At 40.6% G+C, this 21,136-nt stretch overlaps 1 protein-coding gene across 2 annotated transcripts in view; it reads left to right on the top strand.

The window, feature by feature from the left end:
- The first annotated feature begins 13,783 nt into the window (after window positions 1-13,783).
- The window catches only part of SPSB4 (splA/ryanodine receptor domain and SOCS box containing 4), an 87,378-nt gene continuing 80,025 nt past the window's right edge, over window positions 13,784-21,136 (top strand). For both annotated transcript variants that reach the window (XM_042461060.1, XM_042461061.1), the window contains exon 1: window positions 13,784-14,020. The gene's annotated coding sequence lies outside the window, so the exon portion shown is untranslated. The remainder of the gene's footprint in view (window positions 14,021-21,136) is intronic.

Genomic DNA, 21,136 nt, shown 5'->3' with positions numbered 1-21,136 from the left:
CAGATGAAATGCCCTCTCTCCATCTTACCGGCTACCATCCTGGCCTCGGAGGGAGATAAAAGAGGCAGGCACAGCTCCACCATGTCTAGCCCCAGAAGTCTAGCCTTGGAGGGAGAGAAGAACCAGGAGTATCTGCTGTACCTGATCCCCTTCCCCACTACCATTTCTTTCTTCTTTTGTGTCATGTCTTTTTAGATTGTAAGGCTGAGGGCAGGGAACTGTCAAATTAGCAATCTGTAAACTGGTCTGAGAGCCTTTATGGCTGAAGAGTGGGGCATAAATACTCTAAATAAATAAATAAGGTGAGGGATACTGGAAGTTGCAGCTTAACAACATTTGAAATGCCACACATCCCTACCATAGACTTATTCTCCAAAATTCTTGATTCCCACCCAACATTTAGAAATGTAAGAACCCCCCCCCCCAGCTTCTGAAAAGCTGCTTTTTGTGATGCGCTGTCTTTCTTCTTTAAAAAGGTGTTGGCATCTGTAGTTGTCAGGTGCCTCTTTCATGCACATTGGCATTGCACAGATCCATGAGGACTTACCATGTACTGTTTCTGAATGTTTTAATCAAATCATAGTGCACTCATTTGACTCCTTTCTGCATTTAGTCAATGTGATGCAGTGGGAGATAGAAGAGAGAATGTCAGCTGCAAGCTGAATGAATCACCTTGAGCAAGACACTTCAAGCAGTGATGCTAAATTTGCCTAGAAGCAGATTCTGCTGATGTAAATATGACTGAATGTCCAGTAAATGTGTTTAACATTGGGAGGTGCCTGTCAGTCTGACTCCTATATGTGAAATGGGAATATTAATGACTTACATGAATAGGTGGCTCTTAGAAATGACTGACCAAGGTGCTGAAAAACACTTTGGAAAATGTATTACTGCTTCTATATTCTAAATGAAAAAAATAATTCTACAGTCCATATTTTGCCTGTCAGCTTCCTCTTCCAGAGTCACTTGATATGATCAGATAAGCATGTGCATTTCAGTGAAAAGACAGCAAGAAGAAATGGGTCATAACAGTTCTAGCAAACGTTAATAGGTATGTCTAGGAATTTTTTGCAAATTGGAATTTACTTGAATGATAGCACAATTCTACATTTTTTATAAAAAATACTCGACATATTTTTATATAGTTTTTTTAAAAATAGCTAGCTTAGTTTGGTTGCTAATAACAAAAATCAGCAATAAGAAAAGTCAGGCATTGAAAACACACAACATTTCAATATTCAGTAAAATGGGAGAAATAAAATAGGAAGAGAAAAGGCCTTCTTAGGCTCTTCAAAGCTATATTGTACCCATAAAACATATTTTGGATTCAACTACTACAAAGGAAGAAGTTCTTAAGAGTATACATAAATGATGTTTGACTCCTATTAAATAATCTAGACTGGACAAAAATGTTCTGCCAAGATGTTCGAGGGGTTGTAAAGATGTAGGTTCATATAACCATATGTAGCTCGATTGTCCCAAGATAAAGTGTTTTTGGACTGTAATCATCAATCTGATTTCTCCAATAACATAACAAACTATCTACTTACTTTCCGTTTACCTTAATGATAAAAGTCGATTAAAACACAGCAGTTTAACTGCTTCTTTCCTTGCAGCTGCTCCAGCAGAAATAGCCAGTACTGGATATTGGGTGATCTTAAGCTAGATAATGAGTGCCAGCATGGTGCAGTGGTTTGAGTATTGGAGTGCTATGACTCTGGAGACCAGCTTGGCCATGAAAACCACTGGGTGACCTTGGGCAAGTCACAGGCTCTCATCCTCAGGAGAAGGCAATGGCAAACCTCCTTTGAACAAATCTTGCCAAGAAAACTCCGTAAAAGGCTCGCCTTAGGGTTAAGTCAGAAAATAACCTGAAAGCACACAACAACAACAAAGCTAGATAATAGGTGGAAAAGAGTATGGGACACTTGATTATTAGAAAAACTCTCTAATAATATAAAGGCCTGTAATAGATGCAAAAAAAGAAAACACATTCTATGAGGACTGGTCATTTTTTTATTGATCACATCACCACTGAGCTTCTATATTTATGTCCTATGCTTACATTTATTTGTCTTTTATAATGTATTTATTCTTATTTCTTGTCAACATTTCATTTAATAAACTAATAAAGGGGGGGGGAGAGAAATTTTACAATTCTGAAGAAATCAGTCCTCTGCTCAGTGAACGTAGTTCTGGTCCTGTAAAAAAGAACTTCTAATATGAAAAGTTGCTCAGAATTGTCAGCATGGGGAATTCTGAGAGTTATAGTTCAAAAAGGTAACTTTCACAAATGTCTTACTATTCTACATATAACAAATTGCTATAATGGATGTTACGGGTATGCTGGAAATTATTGGCACTTTCAGTGTGATAATTCTGTATCCTGAAAGCTTCATTTTACTCCCAGAAATATGATGTTGGGACTGTAGAAACACATGTTTAATTCAGGGGTGGAATGGTTTGCTTAGTTGGCCCGTGCATATTGTTTGCTTTTCACCTTTGTTCACCATCTGTCCTTCCTCAGACTGATGGCTGCCATCTGAGGAGGGCCTCCCTGATGTGCAGCTCTTCCATTAGCTGCTTCTCCATTCTTTTTTAGAAGAGAAAAAAAGCACATACAACAAAAGACAATGGGGAGCATTTGTGTTGTGCACACGTCCAGCTCCCCAAGGCTCCTTTGTATCTGCACCCGTACTAGAAGCCTTTTGTGTTCTCAGCCCCCAGATGGTTGTCTGAGCCACACAGCATTTAAGTATATTCAGATTTGGTGATAGATAATAACGCTGTTTTCTGGGCTTTTAAAATAAATGGACACTTCCAGGTTTTAAAAGCAAATGGACAAACTAGCCAAAACATCCATATTAATAAATAAATTAGTAGGTTGTATATGTATATACCTAGATTGTTTGTTTGCTTTGCTGGAAGTACATTTGCAAGGAAATGCATTTGCAAGCAAACTTAACAATTCACATACATGTATTCCCTGATGCTATTTTAAAGCAGCAATCATGAGTCCTCAAAATCTTGTTTACTTGTTGGCTTAAGTCAAGCAAAAACAGTGCCAGCAAATGATTGACTCGCTAATAATAAAACTCCATTCTTTAATTTTCAAACTCCATCTCAGTATAAATATTTTTTGAAAAAATTAAACAATATTAATCAAACTCAGTTATAATAGGACTTTTGTTTGCATGATATTTTGGCAGACACATGATTAAATAAATAAGCAGGCTGAACTTGGAGATTGTGTCCAAATTCTACCGAGGTCAATAGAAGGGCTTGTAAGAAGCTGAGTAATCTTGGATCTAGGCCACAGTGAACAGAGTGCTGAAAGGAATTATTTGCAGAATTCTGTTTATACAGAGAGAGAATGAAAGAAAGAGATAATAACAGGGGAAGATATTTGAAAAGTATAAGAGAAAGCTCAATAAAATGCTAACTGCTGCTCTTTTTTATATACTGGAACAGCTGAAACATGATACCTATCTGTTGTAATGTGTCTTGAATGAAAACTTCCATGATACTAAAGTGTCATTTTGTTCAAGGAAGCTCTTGGTGAGGATCTGTTGCTGATTTTTTCAAGTGGAACAGTTGAAATAAGGTAGCTGATGCCAGCAATATGTCTTGAATGAAAACCACTATGGTAATAAAGCTTCACATTGTTTAAGGAAAAGTCACACAGGAGATTTCTGCTAGGAATTTGGACTTCACATAGAAGTTTCTGATTCTAGAAAACAGTTTCTGATTCTAAAAGAGTTAGGAGTAACTGAAATTCTGTGTATATATTGATAAGGCTGAGTTGTTAGTAATATTTTATTCAAGGTTATTTTCTATTCCTTTAATGTCATCACTTTAATCCAATATATAAGGAATCAAAAATGGTCTTTGCCCTTCTGGCAGAAAATGCAAGTTAGATTCCAGTAAGAATAGCTAATTAACCACAGCTATAGACATGAGATGCAAAACCTGACTAAATATTTGCAGAGGTCTGCCTGCAAAATGTGTGCAGTTCTGCTTTAGGATATTAGGACAAGGTGAACGAAAGGTCCAACAGTCATATTAACACGTATTTTTCTCTTCGGTAAGAAAAAAAAAAAGAAGCCTCCTGGTATGACTGAAACAAAGGTTAATTGATAAATATGACAAACATTTGCCCCTTAAGAAGAAAGATGGTTGTATGTATGAAACAGAGATCAGATAAAACCTTTAAAATTATCTAAAATTTTTTTAAAAATCAACTTATTCTATCACTACTTGTTTCTATCAGTGTGCATTTAGGAAAACTAAAAATTCAGTGTTAATTGGCAGGAAAAAAATCTTTTGGAGGAGGAACATATGAAAAGGGTGCTTTTCTAACTGCTTTTGGTCTAATTCATTCCTTGTAGAAATCATAGGAGTAATATATATTACCGTCATAAAGGGGATCTTTTTCTCTCTGTATAAGTAATGTGTGCTTCCTCAGATGTGTCTAGGTTGCATTTTACTGAAAAGCACGAATAAAGAGCAGAATTGGAGTCATGAGAGCAAAGGAAGAGAAATGGAAAGCTGAAAAGTTTTTGATTTGTCACTTATGCATGTGTTACATAAGAGACAAGCAAGGGGAAATAGGCATCCTTTTCTGAGCTTCCATGGACATCTGGCCTGAGATTGTTAGCAAGAGAATTCTTGATTAGATGGGTCCATATATTTTGATTCAATTTATTATTTTTCTACCCTACCTTTGGGGCAACTTTTCTCTTTCCAAGGGGCTTACTATAAAAATGTTAAAAACAAAACAAATGTAATAAAAAAAACACTGAGGGGAAACACATATAGGGTGCCAGCAACAAAATCAATAGAGGACTTGGCAGAATTTTATAAAAATCTTTAGGAACTTCCTTGTTTGATTTATTTGTTCAGTTCATATCCTGCCTTACTCTTGCCAAGGGACCCAAGGCAACTTACAAAATTTTAAATAGAAGTTTGGCTTAAAAGTTTACTATACAAAAGTTAAAAAACAAACCACGATCAGTTCTGTTAAAAACACCTAGTTAAAAACTGTTTTAAAGTACATTTAGAACATAATTAAAAGCATAGCAAATAATTTTTTTAAAAAACAACAACAACAGCAACACACTGTTCTAAACAGTATTCTGCCATATGATCAAAATCAGATGCCTGCCTAAACCTCTTTTGGCCTTAACCAAATGGTGAAAATAGAGCGGGGGGTGGGTGGTAACTGGACCTTTTTTGGGGAGGGAGGAAGACCTCCTGAGAAGGTGGTCTCTCATGACCTTAGCAACTGCACCTATGAAGGTGATGGGACCAAGAGAAAGCCCAGAAGATCTTAGGACTCAGATTGTCTCCTATGGGGGCCACAAGATAAGTGGCCAAGTGGAATTCTTAAGAAGAGGGATGCCACATCCATGGAGGCCACCAGTCAAAAGGGGCCATCACTGGTATCTGCCAACACAATAAACTTTAGTCCTAGTCTAAAAACTAGGCCTGTGAGAGCTCAGTCTTAGGACCTAAAGCACATTCTTAAGCAATCCTAATAACCTGGCTCCTGACTATTCCAGGATTGAAATGTTCTAATACTTTACACTGAAATTGGAAATGAAAGGCTAAGCAAGTCTACTAATGCAAAATTGATATGATACTATCAAATTAATCTAGCCCCCATAAATATTAAAGCAGCTTAATTTTGTACTAGCAAGTTTCTAGGGTTTTGTTAAATGAATCTCCAAACAGAGAACATTGTAAATAAGATGAGGTCTGTTCTCCCCCGACAGGATTTCAATTAGTGAATCAGTCTATGATGATAAAAATGTATAGTTAGAATTTTATGAGATAAAGTGTTAGTGGTTCTTCTGACCACTTGTCTTAACTGTAAGTTTAAAAAAAATAAAAAAAGAACTGTTTTCTTCTGGAAAGCGTAGACAAATGGAGAGAGCAATTTCATTAATCACTTATATTTATACATTTTAATATACAGTAGCATATATAGACTACTATATATATCAGCATATTGCACTAGCCCCAAATTAGAATGGTTCCATGTAACCTAAACTCAGCTATGTATCTCATACGTACTAACAAACTACAAGCACACATTTTTTATTCTGCTTCCATTCACATCCACACCCACCCACATCTCTCTTAAAAATCAACGATTTAGCAGTGTTGCTGTGTATCTGAGAAAGGTCAATCTCTGAATCAGTTAAAAACATGAAATGCTACTAAACGTACCACTGATTATCTTTTAAGGAGAGTTATGCAAGTTAGCAGTGGAAGCTTTGGAATATTATGTATGCTGTCATAACAGCTTTCAACTTTAAGTGAAGCATAGACCATCTTGCATAATGAAATAATGGTTACAGCACAGACAGTAGTTATTTTTAACATGCTGTGGATAAACCTCAATGAATGTTTTTGCTGTTTTGGTTAGATGATATGCTATTTTTGCACGCAGGTGAAAGCTTTCTATTTACTGACTTATGTTTGGGGACTTTAATGGAGATATTAATGTTTCCAGAGCAGGCTTCTTCCTTCTTTTTAAGAATCATTGCCAATTTTGTAAGCACTTTAATCATTTCTCATTGTGGAAATCACATCAACATATAGGTAGGATGATTTCTCTTATGGCAATTTGAAAAGACTGAAATGAATCAGTACTTTTCTCTCTCTTTTTAAATCAACAAATATGCATAGTAAAATGCATAAGCTATTTGTTACAATTTCAGCATGTGATGTGCTAAGCACCAGAAAAAGCCAGTGGCTCCAGTAACTATATACAGACATTAGAGCAGGGGTAGGCAACCTGCGGCTCGCGGGCCGGATGTGGCCCGGCAAGGCCTTGGGACCGGCCCCAGCCCGGTCCTGTCGCCAATTGCTGCCAGAACCTTTGGCCTCTCGCGTGAGGGCGTGGGGCCTTTGGCCTATCAGGAGGAGGTAGGCAGGGGGGGGCAAGCGGCAGGCAAGGGGAGCAAGCAGCAGGCAAGGGAGGCAATTGTCTATAGAAGCCTCCGAAACATGCATTTATATTAACATTTATTTTTAAATCAGCAATTTTTTTTTGCGTGTCCTCCATTTTTAAAAAAATGTGTCCTCCATTTGAAAATGTTGTCCTACATTTGTCCCGGTTTATTTGTTTAATTAATTTTTTAAAAAATTATGTAATTATTTATTTTTTGGCTTCGGCCCTCCAGTTGTCTGAGGGACAGCAACCCGGCCCCCGGCTCAAAAAGGTTGCCTACCCCTGCATTAGAGGCTTGCACAGGGTCCAGATCTGGGGTCTGGTATGTATGTTTGTGAGCATATCAGAGGACAGTTTGCAGAGGAACTTTGTGTATTTTTCTAAGTATGCCTGAAAGCCATAGAGTAGCTTAGTGTTTGAAATAGTTATGCCATGGCCTGGCACATCTTTTTCTGGTGCCTAGCTCTTACAAATTTTCATAGGTTGACATGCAAATCATATTCATTTGAAACCTTATTGTTGTCTTTACTGCTAGTGATTTAGGGCTATTTGGAGAAAATATTACACTGAAGACTCCGATACAAGTACTACCAATAACCATAACATAAATGTTATATATTGTACTAAACCAGTGTCTGCTGTCAGTAATGGACTGGATGAGAGTGAACAAATTGAAACTTAATCCAGGCAAGACAGAGGTGCCCCTGGTCAGTTGTAAAGCAGATCAGGGATTAAGGATCTGATCTATGTTGGATGGGGTTACACTCCCCCTGAAATCTCAGGTTCTCAGCTTGGGTGTGCTCCAGGATTTGGATCTGGATACCCAAGTTTCAGGTGTGGCCAGGAGTGCACTTGCACAATTAAAACCAATGCACCAGTTGTGTCTGTTTCTTGAGAAGTCAAATCTGGCTACAATGACACATGTTTTGATTACATCCAGTTTCGACTACTGCAATGTGTTTTTTGTGGGGCTGCCCTTGGAAACTGCTTGTAAACTTCAGCAGGCCTAAAATGCTACAGCCAGGCTGTTGACTGGAGCTAGCTACAGGGATCAGGTCACTACCCTGCTGAAGCAGCTGCACTAGCTACCAGTCCATTTCCAGGCAGAATTCAAGGTGCTGGTTATGATCTTTAAAGCCCTGAACAGCTTGGGTTCAGACTATGTGAAGGATCTTATCTCTTTATACAAGCCACTCTGAGTGCTAAGATCGGCAGAGTACGGCTTTCTCTCAGTCCCACCATCTTCTCAGATGAAGTTGGCGAGGACTTGGGAGAGAGCCTTCTCCATGGCTGCTCCCAGACTGGTACTCCCTACCACAGGAGGTCAGCCCCCCCCCACCCCCAGACTGCTTTCTTTTTGGTGTAGCTGAAGACATTTTGTTTAGGCAGGCATTTGGTGGATGTATTTTATTTCTGTTGTGCTGTGTGCTGCAAATTCTTTACAGTTTTTACTGGCTTTAATGATGTGTTTTCAATTTATGTTTTAATATTAATAAAAATTAATTATTTTTTAACTTTCATAATTACAGGTTTTTACTTTTGTCTTTTTAAATGATTTAACATGCCTTGAATACCATTGTGAAAGAAAGGCGGGATATAAATCTTTGAAATAAATAAATAAATAATTTTTTATAGGGGGTTAACACCCTGATCCTAATCCAAAATGAACAGCCTCTATAGAAACACAATAGACATTTTAAAGCAAATCAGGTTAAAATAAGTTATATAGACCAGATTTCTCCATAGCAAAGTGATCCAAATGATTTTGGAGCAGAAAGTGAGAGACATCCTATGGCTATCCTGACTAGATATGATAAAAGTTGTATTCCAGTTGTATTCTAGAGGGCCCCAAGTTAAGGGAGTTTAAGTGGATGGAAAAATTATTTTATGAGAAAAGATTACAGTTTGGAGCTTTGCAGCTTACCAAAAGACTTGTAAAGCATAAATGACAGAGGTGTATACAATTATGACACAGAGATGTTTTTCTCTTTGCCTCTCTCATAACATTAAAACCAAGGATCATTGAGTGAAGCTGACTAATGAAAGATTCAGGAGAGGTGACTGGAATGCTTTATACGACATACCATTAAAATATGGAATTTGCAAGTCCAATACTGTACAACATGTTCATCACCAAGTTTTATTTTTGAAAGGGAAAAGACAAAGGCCATTATCAGATGAGTCTGGAACAGGGGGTCTTCAGCACTGGGCGGTTCAAATTCACGTTATTTCGCACAAAATACTGCATAGATCTTCATATGTAGTAGAAGAATACAGATCCAGCATGACTGTTCTCATGTTGTGGAAGTGTCTTTTAATGAAGAGATTGTTGTTGCACTTCCCTCTTCTTTCTTGTTCTATTTTTAAATGCTTTCACTCTGTTTTCATGTAGTGCTTGCTTTAACCCAGTGTTTGGATAGCTTATTTAATTGTTCTGCAGTGTTGTAACTGATTGGTGTTTTAACTATATTCTGCTTTATTTCCTGGGTTGATCCTAAGGTGAACCAATCATAGAGTTTTTTTGGCATGTTTCTTCAGAGGGAGGTTAACACTGCCATCCTCTGAGGCTGAGAGAGTGTGACTTGCTCAGGGTCACTCAATGGGTTTTTATGCTCAAGAGGGAACTGAATCCTGTTAGGAGACCCTGCACTAAGAAAATGGCAGTATATCAGATACATGGCCAAAACAGACAGGCCAAAATAAAGCTGCTTCAGGTCACTTTGGAAGTATGCTGTTTAAATTATGGACTGGAGCGCAGCTTTGGCACAGCTTCTGGCCTCTTAAGATGTGTGTGTCATTTAAACAGTATACCTCCAAAGTGACCCGAAGCAGCTTTATTTTTCCCTGTCTGTTCAGGATCTTAGAGATCACCTTTATCATCAGGCAGACTTTTTGAAGGTCTACACTTTTCCAAAAAGAAATTTCTGTATCAGTGTGAACTTTGAGTGGGGAAACTGGAAGCATGTTCACATTGCAAGTGAAACACTGTCTTTAATATGGATGACCTGAAACTCAGAAGTTGCCTTAAATACATTTGGATGCCTTGAAATTTAAAAGTTGCTTACAGAGACTAAATTAAAACAAATTAATTAAATGACTATCCCACTCAGGGCTGGTGCCAGACATTCTGCTTCCTGAGGCGAAAGGCAGGATCCCTGCCACATTCAATTCCGCCTACTGGCAGCTGAATCATTTCTCAGACTGGTGTGATGGGACAGCATTTTTCATCTTACTGCAGGGAAGCAGACTAATTAAAAGCAAGAAGGCAATTTGGCAGACTACTTGAGAGTCAGCGTGGTGTAGTGGTAAAAGCATTGGATCCTGGAGATCAGAGTTCGATTCTCTGCTCGAGCATAAAATCCGACTGGGTGACCTTGGGCAAGTTATACTCTCTCAGCCTCAGAGGATGGCAATGGCAAACTGGCTCTGAAGAAACTTGCCAAGAAAACCTTATGATAGTGTTGCCTTAGGGTTGCCACATGTCAATAATATGGCAGTACACAACAACAACAAAAGTTTACTTGGTTCTGTTCTTCCACAAAGAACAGCTGGGTGCTACTGTTAGTCTCACTTCTACACCATCCAGCATTTAATAATCTCATTTGTTGAATTCATTATCACAGAAAGAACGAAAACACAGCAAATACCAAGAGCCCACTGTACAATGGACAGACCCTGGTGATGTTAGCATAATACACAGTATGCCACACAAATTTTAAAAAACCACACATAACCTCAAGTCTAACAAATTAGGAAAATATGTATATTATTATTATTAACCTTTATGTATACATGTATTTTTCAAGGCAGTGGTCTCACCTTGAGATTCTTCCCTCTCTTCCTGAAGTCTAGACGAAGGGCCAAGTCCTGAGATTTGGGAACACCCCAAGAGTCCCCACATAGCAATCAGAACATAGTACTTGTTTATGCAGATACAAGTGAGTCTCCCTTATCCGGAATTCCAAAATATTCCAAGATCCAAAATTGTCCACATGGGTGGCTGATATAGTGACATATTTGCTTTCTAGTGGTTTGGTGTACACAAACCATGTCTCGTGCACAAAATTAAAATATTGAAAATATTGTGTGTAAAATTACCTTCAGGCTATGTGTATTAGGTGTATACGAAAAATACTTAGATTTGGGTCCTATCTCCAAGATACTTGTTGGAGCCCTGATGGTGAAGTTATTAAAGGCTGGTACTGCAGCTACAACGTTGTAAATTCGATCCTAAAGGAGGGCTCCTAGGTCCACTCAACCTTATATCTTTTCATAGGTAAAGATGGTAAAATGAGTATCCAGCCTGTTGGGGGCAATTGGTTTACACATTGTAAACTGTTTAGGGAGTGCTAGTTCCCTGATAAGCGATATAGAAATGTATTTGCTATTGCTATCTCATTATTTGTTGCTGCAGTTGTTAGCTGTCCTCAAGTGGATCTTGACTCATGGAGACCCTGTGGATGAGACATCTCCAAGACCCCCTATCCTCTGCTTCTCAGCACAGGTCCCATAGGCTCTGATAGAGTCTAACCATCTGGCTTTGGGTCGTCCTCTTTCTACAGCCTTCCACTTTTCCTAGCATCATTGCCTTTCTAATGAGTCTTTCCTTCTCATGCTGTCTCCAAAGTAGGACAACCTCAATTTATAATCCTGGCTTCCAGGGAGGGCATTCAGACTTTACCTGTTCTAGAATCCATTTATTTGTCCTTTTGGCCATGCACGGTATTGTGAATATGCAAATATGCCAGCATGGTGTAATGGTGTGAGTGTTGGATTAGGACTTTAGAGACCAAACTTTGAATCCTGGTTTGGCCATGTAAACCCACTGGGTGACCTTGTGCAAGTCACACTCTGTCAGCCTCAGAAGATGGCAATGGCAAATCCTCTGCCAAGAAACCCCCATGAAAGGTTTGCCTTAGGGTCACCATAAGTCATAAAGAACTTGAAGACACACATCAACAAAATATCCCCAAATCCAAACAAACAAACTCTCCAAAATCCCAAACATTTCTGATCCCAATAATTTCTGATAAAGGAGACCTGTAATATGTGTGTGTGTGTATCTATCTATCTATCTTGAAGGGAGGTGGTGGTATGTTTTAGTGCCCACAGAGAGCCAGTGTAGAATAGTGGTTTGAGTATTGGACTACAACTTTGAAACCAGGGTTTGGTTCCCATCATGGCCATGAAACCTACTGGGTGACCTTGTGCAAGTCACATTCACTCAGCCGCAGGGGAAGGCAATGGCAAACCTCCTCCGAACAAATCTTGGGTTTGGAAATGACTTGAAGGCACACAACAACAACAACAACAACAACAACAACAACAGCACTGTTCAGACTATTTTAGAAGTTCATGCAGGGCAAAATAAAAACTTGCATGGTGTGAAATAAAGCAAGTTATTTCGCTTTGAGTGTTGGACTACAGTTCTGGAGACCAGGGTTCAATTCCCAGCTTGGTCATGAAGCCCATAGAGTGACTCTGGGCAAGTCACTTTCTCTCAGCCTTGGAGGATGGCAATGGCAAACCCTCGCTGAAGAAACTTGCCAAGAAAATGCTGTGCCTTACAGTCACTGTATGTCAAAAATGACAGAGGCACACAACAAATAAGATTTGAGTTGTCGATACTTTTAATGTCTTGGAAGCCATCTTGAGTCCTGTGATGGGAGAGAGGTGGGATGTAAATGAAATCAATATATAGAGTTACTAGAAGAAGTGTCCAACTCTTGGAGAGAAGCCTGAAATGGAGGAGCCTGTCCTGGAAAAGGAGGACCTTTGGTCACCCTGACCTAAAACCACTCATATCAACAGGCTCAAAATGGAGGACATTTTGGAATTCCTTATGGAGAGAAGCCTGAAATGTAGGACGCGTCCTGGAAAAGGAGGACCTCTGGCCAGACTGAGCTCAAAACACAAATACAAATGTGAACCCATGCTCAAAATGGAGGACATTTTGGCTAATTCCTCCTGGGAGAGGCGGCTGAAAATGTAGGGAAAAAGGAGGACGTTTTCTGGCTGTTGTTGGGAGGAAAGGAGGGCCCTGGTGTTAAAATGGTCACTTCAGGAGGAGGAGGAGAGAAAGAAAAGAAAGAAAGAAAGAAAAGAGAGGAGGAGGAGGGAAAGAAAAGAAAAGAGAGAGAGAGAGAGGAGGAGGAGGAGGGAAAGAAAGAAAAGAAGAAAGAAAGAAAGAAGAGAAAGAGGGAGGAGGAGGAACGAAAGAAAGAAATAAAGAGGAGGGGGAAAAGAAAGATAAGAAGGAAGGAAGGAAGAAAGAAGAGAGAGGAGGAGGAGGAGGGGCGTCGCCATCTGCCCCGTCCCCCTCCTTCTTCCTTTGGGTCAGTTGTAGTAGTAGCCCCCGGGGGTGAGGAGGAGGAGGAGGAGGAGGAGGATCTCAGCAGCAGGCTGAGTTTCCAGGGGGACGGGGCACCGGCGGCGGCGGCGGCGGCCTGCCTTCAGCCGGGGGCCATAAAGGGAGACAGAGGGAGAAGCGGAGGAGGAGGAAGAAGATGAGGCACAAAAGGGCTGGCAGCCTCTGAAGGGAGGAGGGGGCAGTCCAGAGAGAGAAAGGCCCCTTGGGGAAAGAGGAGCCCCTGGGGAAGCTGCGACGGCGGGGCTCTGGCCCGGAGGCTCCCCTCCTGCCTCCCTCCGGGTCAGGGGCGCCCACTGGCCTTTCCCGCCCTCCTCCTCCTCCTCCTCTCAGGCGGCGGAGGCGGAGGCGCCATAACTTCCCCTCAGCCCAGGGAGGGCGACGCAGGGACCGGGCGCCGGGGTTTGGGGCGGCGGAGCTTTTGGCTGCCTTCCCTCCTTTTCCCTCCCCCGCCTGACTGGCCGAGAAACACTCCCCCATTAAGTCCCAGGAAGGTCGCCTGCCTCCCCCTCCTCCTCCCCTCCTCCTCCTCCTCTTGCTTTCCTTACATGAGGCTCCTTCTCCTTCTTCTCCTTCTTCTTCTTTTTTAATCCGGGTTTCCTGTATACTTTTTTGTTTTGTTTTTAAATATAAATAAACTAACCTCTAAGAAGAAAAGGGAGGACAGGGAGAGATGCGGCTTCCTCCTTCCCAGGGTAAGTGCTCTTTGAAACGAAGGGGTCAGGAATGGGAAGAGATTATATATATATAATTTATATTCCACCTTTTTATAGAGGAATCAAAGAGGATTACAACAGTTTAAGAAGAAAACTGTGTGTGTGTGTATATACACTGATATGTGTGTGTGTGTGTGTGTGTATATATATATATATCACAACTGGGTGAGTCATATATATACATATAGACACACGTGTGTATATATATGTGTGTGTGTCTATAAATGTGTGTATACTCGTATATGTGTGTATCTGTATCAACGTAGGTGACATATATACACACACACTGATATATATGTATATATATATATACACACACACATTGTATATATATGGATATGTGTGTGTAGAGATCAACTTGGGTGATCACACGTGTGTGCATATACACACACTCTCTGTATATTATATATATATATATATATATATAATATATACATATATATATATAATATATATACATATATATATATATGTCTGTACAGTATATATGATCAACTTGGGCAATCACCCACTCATATATCGCACACACATGTATCTCTTTCTCTCTCTCTCTCTTTGCATTCATGTGTGTATACACACACACACTCATGTGTACATATGTGTATGTATATATCAACTTTGGGGATCACACACATATATGTATGTGTATATATGAACTAATGCATTGTGTGTGTGGGTATGTATATGTGTGAGTGGATATGTGTGTGGGTGTATCAGCTTGTGTGATCAAAACTCTCATTCTATATACTGTATATACATAGACGCACACATACATTGATGCAGCCGGACAATAAAACCAACTGCAACTAATGTTTATTTCAAGAGGTCATTAAAGTACTTACTAGATTTGATGACAGACTGCAAAACAACAACAACAAGCAGTGGAGAACTTTCCCTGTCTTTGCTAAAGGCAAGGCAAAAGTCAGTCCAGCTCAACAGCGAGAGACCTGGTTAATGTCATGATAAAATGCAGTTTTGTAGTGTGAGATGTGTGTGTGTGTGTGTGTGGGGGGGGGTCACATCCTAAATTTAATCTAGTCTGTTTCCTTGCAAGGTTACAAAACAAGCAAGTGGGAGAAAGCAGTCCTTCTTTCGCAAGATCTGTTTTTAATAGACTCAGATGTTGTCCTTAAGGAAAGCGATGTAGGAGTAATTTCCTGGTCATCAGAGTTGAATTTTTGTGCTCTTCTCTTTCTTTTTGGTTCCTGGAGAGGAGCTGGTGGGAGGTTGTGTGTGTTTTTAGAGCCTTGCGGAATACAAATACAACAAAATGCACTAAAGTAAAGGTCTTCTGTGCATGTCCTGTCTGAAGATGTTCTCCAGAACTGCTGAGATCCCTATTTTCTAGCATTTCTCACTTCTGTCTGCTTTTGAAATTTCTCAATTGCTGCATCTCATTCATTGTAGAAAAAGTGAAATTGGGGAAGGAGAGAGGAGATGAAAAACTAGAACATTCTTGAATACCTTTAGCTTGGGGACTTCTATTAGCAAACAGTTTGGGGGCTGTATCTGACAGAAATGTGCAGCTCAAGAAGTTGTGTCCACAAGAGATCAACTATTGTTTAGGTCACCCAAGCGGCCATCCCTTGGCGTTAAGCAGCCTTGCCTTCCTTTCTACTCCCTGCCCTTAGTGGCAGAAGCCATTCATAACAAGATAAGATTGCTTTGTGAACAGACTCATCCAGGGAGAAAACAGGGGAGTCCTCAAAGAGGTATTTCTCAGCTTTATATTGGTTTGGATCATATTATCTGGAGTCACATGGTGCCACGTCTGTAACTAAAACCAGCAGCAGACGAAAGGCAGTTTATTTACTGTGTCTACTTCTGCTAATGAACTTAATGGGACTCTACATTGTGACTTGAAGGCATACACACGTACATATTGTGTGGGGCTGGGATGAAAACCTGCCCCTGGTGACGTGACTGTGTTGTTGCTGAAAATAGGTTTCTGGAGTCTTAAAAAACCTCAAGCATAGGCCATTCTTCCATGTGTGTCTATCATTAGCTTATTTGACCTAGTGCACCTTTCTTTCTTTTTTTGCTTAGTATCATCACTTGCACTTAAGTCAAAATGATGCTTCCTCTCTTTGTAAGGGCACCGAGCTTTAATTTATTAATGCATTGTGAGGCACTCTGAGTTTCTCAGACAGTGCTGAGGAAGAAGAACAGAGTGGGGCTGAAAAGCAGAATAAAAACCCCTGCATTAACCTTTTATGGGAGGAAATGGGTTAAGAGTGGTAATCTCGAGAACAGTGTGTGCTTTTCTCTGCTATGGACAGTTACAGGGTTAATGTTCTTATAAACAATGATCTGGACAAGAGTGTTTGCACAGAAATGTAGTTCATGGTGGGAGGGAGGGAGGGAGGCTATCATCTTCAGATAACTATCAGTTTTTAAAGGACTGTCTTGCATGTAGGCATATAACATACGCAGAAAAAAGTATACAAAATTCGAACAACTTGAGTCTGGATAGTGGGTTGAATTATACTGTTATTTACACTTTGTTGTTGTGTGCCTTCAAGTCATTCCATACTTATGGTAACCGTATCACAGGGATTTTGTTGTTGTTGGAGGGGCTGAGAGTGTGTTGCTTGCCCAAGGTCACCCTCTGGGTTTCCATGGCTGAGCAGGAAATTGAACCCTTGTCTCCAGGATACTAGTCCAGTGCTCAAACCACTACATGGCACAGATTTATCATGACCAGTACAAGACCTATTGATATTGATAGGATTTAAGTGTATCTCAGCCTGTATCTACCCTAATGGGTGTTGCATGGACATAATTATTTGGGTGGAAAGGGGGGGGCAGTTTTTGTAAAGATTTCAAAGGAAAGCTTTTAAATGCATATTCGTGACTACTTTAAAAATGAATAGCTTCATAATGCTTGCTGTGAAAACTGTCTCCTGCTGATCCATGGCACTTCTCATTAACTCTCCAGACTTCTTGTGGCAGGGTAAGCTTAGTGTAATGGATTTTCCATGTACCAAGAGAAGGCAACTATTCCTGTCTCCTCTTCCTCCCCAGATACTGCTTGCCCCAGTTCTGTCTGTAGGTCACTGCCTAACTCTCTTTGAAGGGAAACGTTTGTCACAGTCGATCTTTCATGTCCTTTTTGCTGGTTTCCATCTGCTGGATTATGATGCTTAGAGGAACAAGAGTTTATTTTCCTGTTCATACTGAGTCTCTGTTCCCATGCTTTCTCAGAGAATTTTACAGCATGCTTGCTTCACTTACATCTCTGACCTACATGGTTGCCTTTGGCAGCCAAAATGGGTTTGCCACCTGTCCAACCTGACCTAGGACTGTCTTTGATATCCCTAAAATACTCATTTTATTTTTTGCTAGAATAGTGTATAGTGCAAAGATGTACATGCTGCTGCTAAGCAATGAAGAAAAGTTTTTATTTTTATTTTATTTCCCCTTGGGATTGTGGTTCCTCTTTCTTTCTTTCTTTCTTTCTTTCTTTCTTTCTTTCGAGAGTTCCATCAAGCTATGGATTTCTTATGGCTGATCTTATTTCTTCTAAGGTTATAGCTTGTTGCACTTTAAAAAATGACCTGCTTTCCTTCCTTTTCTGGTGGCGTTAGCACCAGCTGCTACTGCTGTTCCTCTGACATCCTTTATTTATCAGGGCTTCTTGCGTGATAGCAACATCACTTTAGTAAAATTGCTCTTAAGCTGTAAATCCCAGTTTGAATGATGGTAAGATCCCTCAGCTTCCACTCTTAGCTTGCAAGGATAAAATGCTTTTTTACATATTTGAAGAAGAAGGGGAAAATGTTGTTGGGGATTCGTCATCATAAAATGTAAATCTTCAAATATTAGTGGAATTTGCAAATCAAGGCCTTAGCTTAGGCCAACAGAGCATGGCAATAACAGTAGCTATTATTCCATAGGGATACATGGCCTCATTTTGTAATCAGGAAGCAAGCCTTACCTCATTATGATTATTGAACAAGAACAAACCCACAATGAATTTGGTACAAGGGCTGTAAAATAAAATTAGAATATCAGTATATAGCATCTAGATTATCTATTCCAGCCTTGCACAACCTTGCAGATGTTTCAAACAACCACCTTTATAGTCACAGAGTTGACTGATCATGTGGAAATTTGTGACTCTGATCATTTGGGATTATGGGAGTTGTAGTCAGAAATATGTGTTGGGAGCCAGGTTGAGGAATGCTGATGTAACCTAAGTTGAAGATGGTCTGGCCTAGTGGCATTTAAAATATTAGACATTTTGGTCTGTTACAGACAGGCCAAAATAAAGCTGCTTCGAGTCACTTTGGAGGTATGGTATTTCAATGATGCATGCGTCCTAAGAGCCAAAACGCCACACACACTGCACTCCAGTCATTAGGGACTGGAGGTGGGCTTTTGTGCGGCTTTTGGACTCTTAGGACGCATGCATCATTGAAATACCATACCTCCAAAGTGACTCGAAGCAGCTTTATTTTGGCCTGTCTGTAACAGGCCTTAGGATATTTCCATAGGAAATGCTGAATTTGCACATCCCAGTTCCAATTTCCATACATCTAGATTCACTTATGGAGGTGCCCTTTCAGTGCATATGAACAGTACAATTTTTAAATTGCTTTCTGTCCACTTCCAGTATAGGTTACCTCATGTCATTGTCTTCTGTATCTTGTACATGTATGTTTTTCTCATTGTCCACTTGTATGGGATGATTTCAAGGCAAGCAAATTTGCTCCCAAGGTGTGTCCCTGCTCCTAGTTTGTTTGTCTTTGTTATAATGTAAATCTATCTATCTATTTATGTACCATATTTGTATCTATGTCACAGTTTTTAGTCCACGGAGAACCACATATTCACATTGTACAGCAAAAGCTAAATAGGGAAAGTTTTTATTTCTTAAGGAAATCGACAGTGATAGAAGAGAGAGCAGACAAGGGATTAGAATACAGTGGGCCCTCCTTATCTGCAGACTTACTATCCGCGGATTCCAGCATCCACGGATGGCAAGCCCCCGGTTGTTCAAAATAGCTGTGCATACACACACCGGCCATGGGAACTTCCAACATGCCGCCTTTCCGTACCAGGAGAGAGGAAGAAGGGCAGTGGTGATAGTGTTGGGCTGGAGGCCCCACTCCGGGAGGGGGCCATGTGCACTCCAGGCACTGGGAGGGAGGAGGGACAATGGCTTTATCCTCCGCCTGCCTCACCTGGGCCAGGGAAGGATCCACAGGGTGCAGGGTTCCCACCACACGCTCCAGGTTCTGCCTGCCAGCCCTTAGGGTCACCCCCTCCCTCAGGTGCCTCCAGTGGGGGCGCCCCAGGCAATAGGGTTGGGCCTTGGAAGGCAGGCTCCAGAGCCCTGAGGAGCTGCCCGCTCCCCCAGATCCTCGGTTGACCTTTCTCAGGAGAAGGGTTGGGGGAAGAAAGGCCCAGCAGCTAAGCTCCATAGCCCTGGGTTATCGGCACATAAATCAAGAAGAGTTGGTGGGTAAATCAGGAGGAAGATGCGGATGTACGCACTCACAGAAGGAGGCAGGGCTGGGGTTTCCCCAGGTCTTGAGAACCTGGCTTAAATCGCCATATTCAGACCCTGAGCAAAGGGGGAAGAAGAGAAGTGTTTACAGGAAGAGGGTGTGCGGTGTTGCCTCAACACATGCTCTAGCCACTGACTGCAGATCAGGAAGCCACAGCTGCCGCAACCTCAGGAATCCCTTCATCCCCCGACAGGCTTCCTGGGAAGAAGAGGTTTGGGGTCTCTCTGGAGCATCCTCTGGATCCCTTTCCTGCTTCCTGGCCCAGCACTTCCTTCCTGAGGCCGGGACCGTGCAGCCAATGCATCCCAGGTGGCAGCAGGGAACCCCCGACTTGAGCATTCACAGATTTTGTTATCCTTCTGAAGATCTGGAATGGATCCCCCACAGATACCAAGGTCCCACTCTATTAGAACACTGACAATTGTAAGCAAGATAAAATAGTTGCTATCTTTATTTATTTGTTGACCATCCATAAGATTTCTTTCCAAGTAGCAATACAGATGACAAGTTGTGCTTTGTTCTTATGAAATAAGATAAGATGGACATTTAAAGGACCCTGCATAGGTTTGGCCAGTATGTCTTCATCTGGGTGCTGAATTGGCTTTCCTAAATTGCTAATGGACTGCAAATATATCATACATTTTTTTTCAAAGGCTGACATTACAGGTATAGATGTTCCAATTCCCACATAGCTGCAGACTGGGGTTAATGTTTTATCAGTGATAAATGGATAACCAAATACACTACATGGTAGACATCTTAAATCCATAGTTTCTGGCTTTATGTCTTTAGTTACTTAATCGGAGAGAAAAAAACCCTAAACTTCCTCACTGATTTTAAAAACCATATAAGACAAAGGGGTTGTCTATACGGGCCAAATGGCCTGGCTTTCTCCTGGCTTTGCATCATCTAGTTTAGATGACACAGGTCAAACCCCCCATTGTGGGATTGGGCCTGATCCCACTATTTCAGAAGCAATCCAATGTGTCCACACTGACCCCGGGGTAAAGAGCCTTTACCCCAGGGTAAAATAGTGGTGGTTTTGCTTGGAATTTCCAAGAAACCCTGCATCAAAACTGGGCTGTTTAGACACCCCACTCCTGCGTTCTTTACCTGTGATATTTAAAACATACATTAACAGAATCATATCGGAACTTACTGAATATTTGCTTAAAGTAGAACAGGTTTATCAAGGTCCAATAATTGCTACTGAACTAATTAAGCTACAGTTGTATGTAAACAAACAAAGACACCAATAATTATCTCTGACCATATAATTATCCCAAAATTAAATACATATTAGTCTTCTACTTTGACGGCTCTGTTTGTAGAACTGTTTTAAAAAGTGGAAGTCTAACTCTTTTTTTTAAAAAAAAAGCAAGGATCTCTGATGTATTTCATGGTTATTGTGGGAACAAATTGGGAAAACTTATAAATTTGAGTAGAGATGTAAATCTTAATTTAGTTCACTCACATAATGCAAATGAAGAATTTCAAAATATGATATCCCTTCAAGTATTTAAACAGCGCTATCAGACCACCTCTTAACCTTCTCTTCTCCAGGCTAAACATTCCCAACTCC

The sequence above is a fragment of the Sceloporus undulatus genome, chromosome 3 (assembly GCF_019175285.1).
Source record: "Sceloporus undulatus isolate JIND9_A2432 ecotype Alabama chromosome 3, SceUnd_v1.1, whole genome shotgun sequence".
In the NCBI taxonomy this organism is placed as follows: Eukaryota; Metazoa; Chordata; class Lepidosauria; order Squamata; family Phrynosomatidae; genus Sceloporus; species Sceloporus undulatus.
Note: the sequence above shows the minus strand (reverse complement) of the source record. Positions and strands in the feature narration are given on the sequence as shown.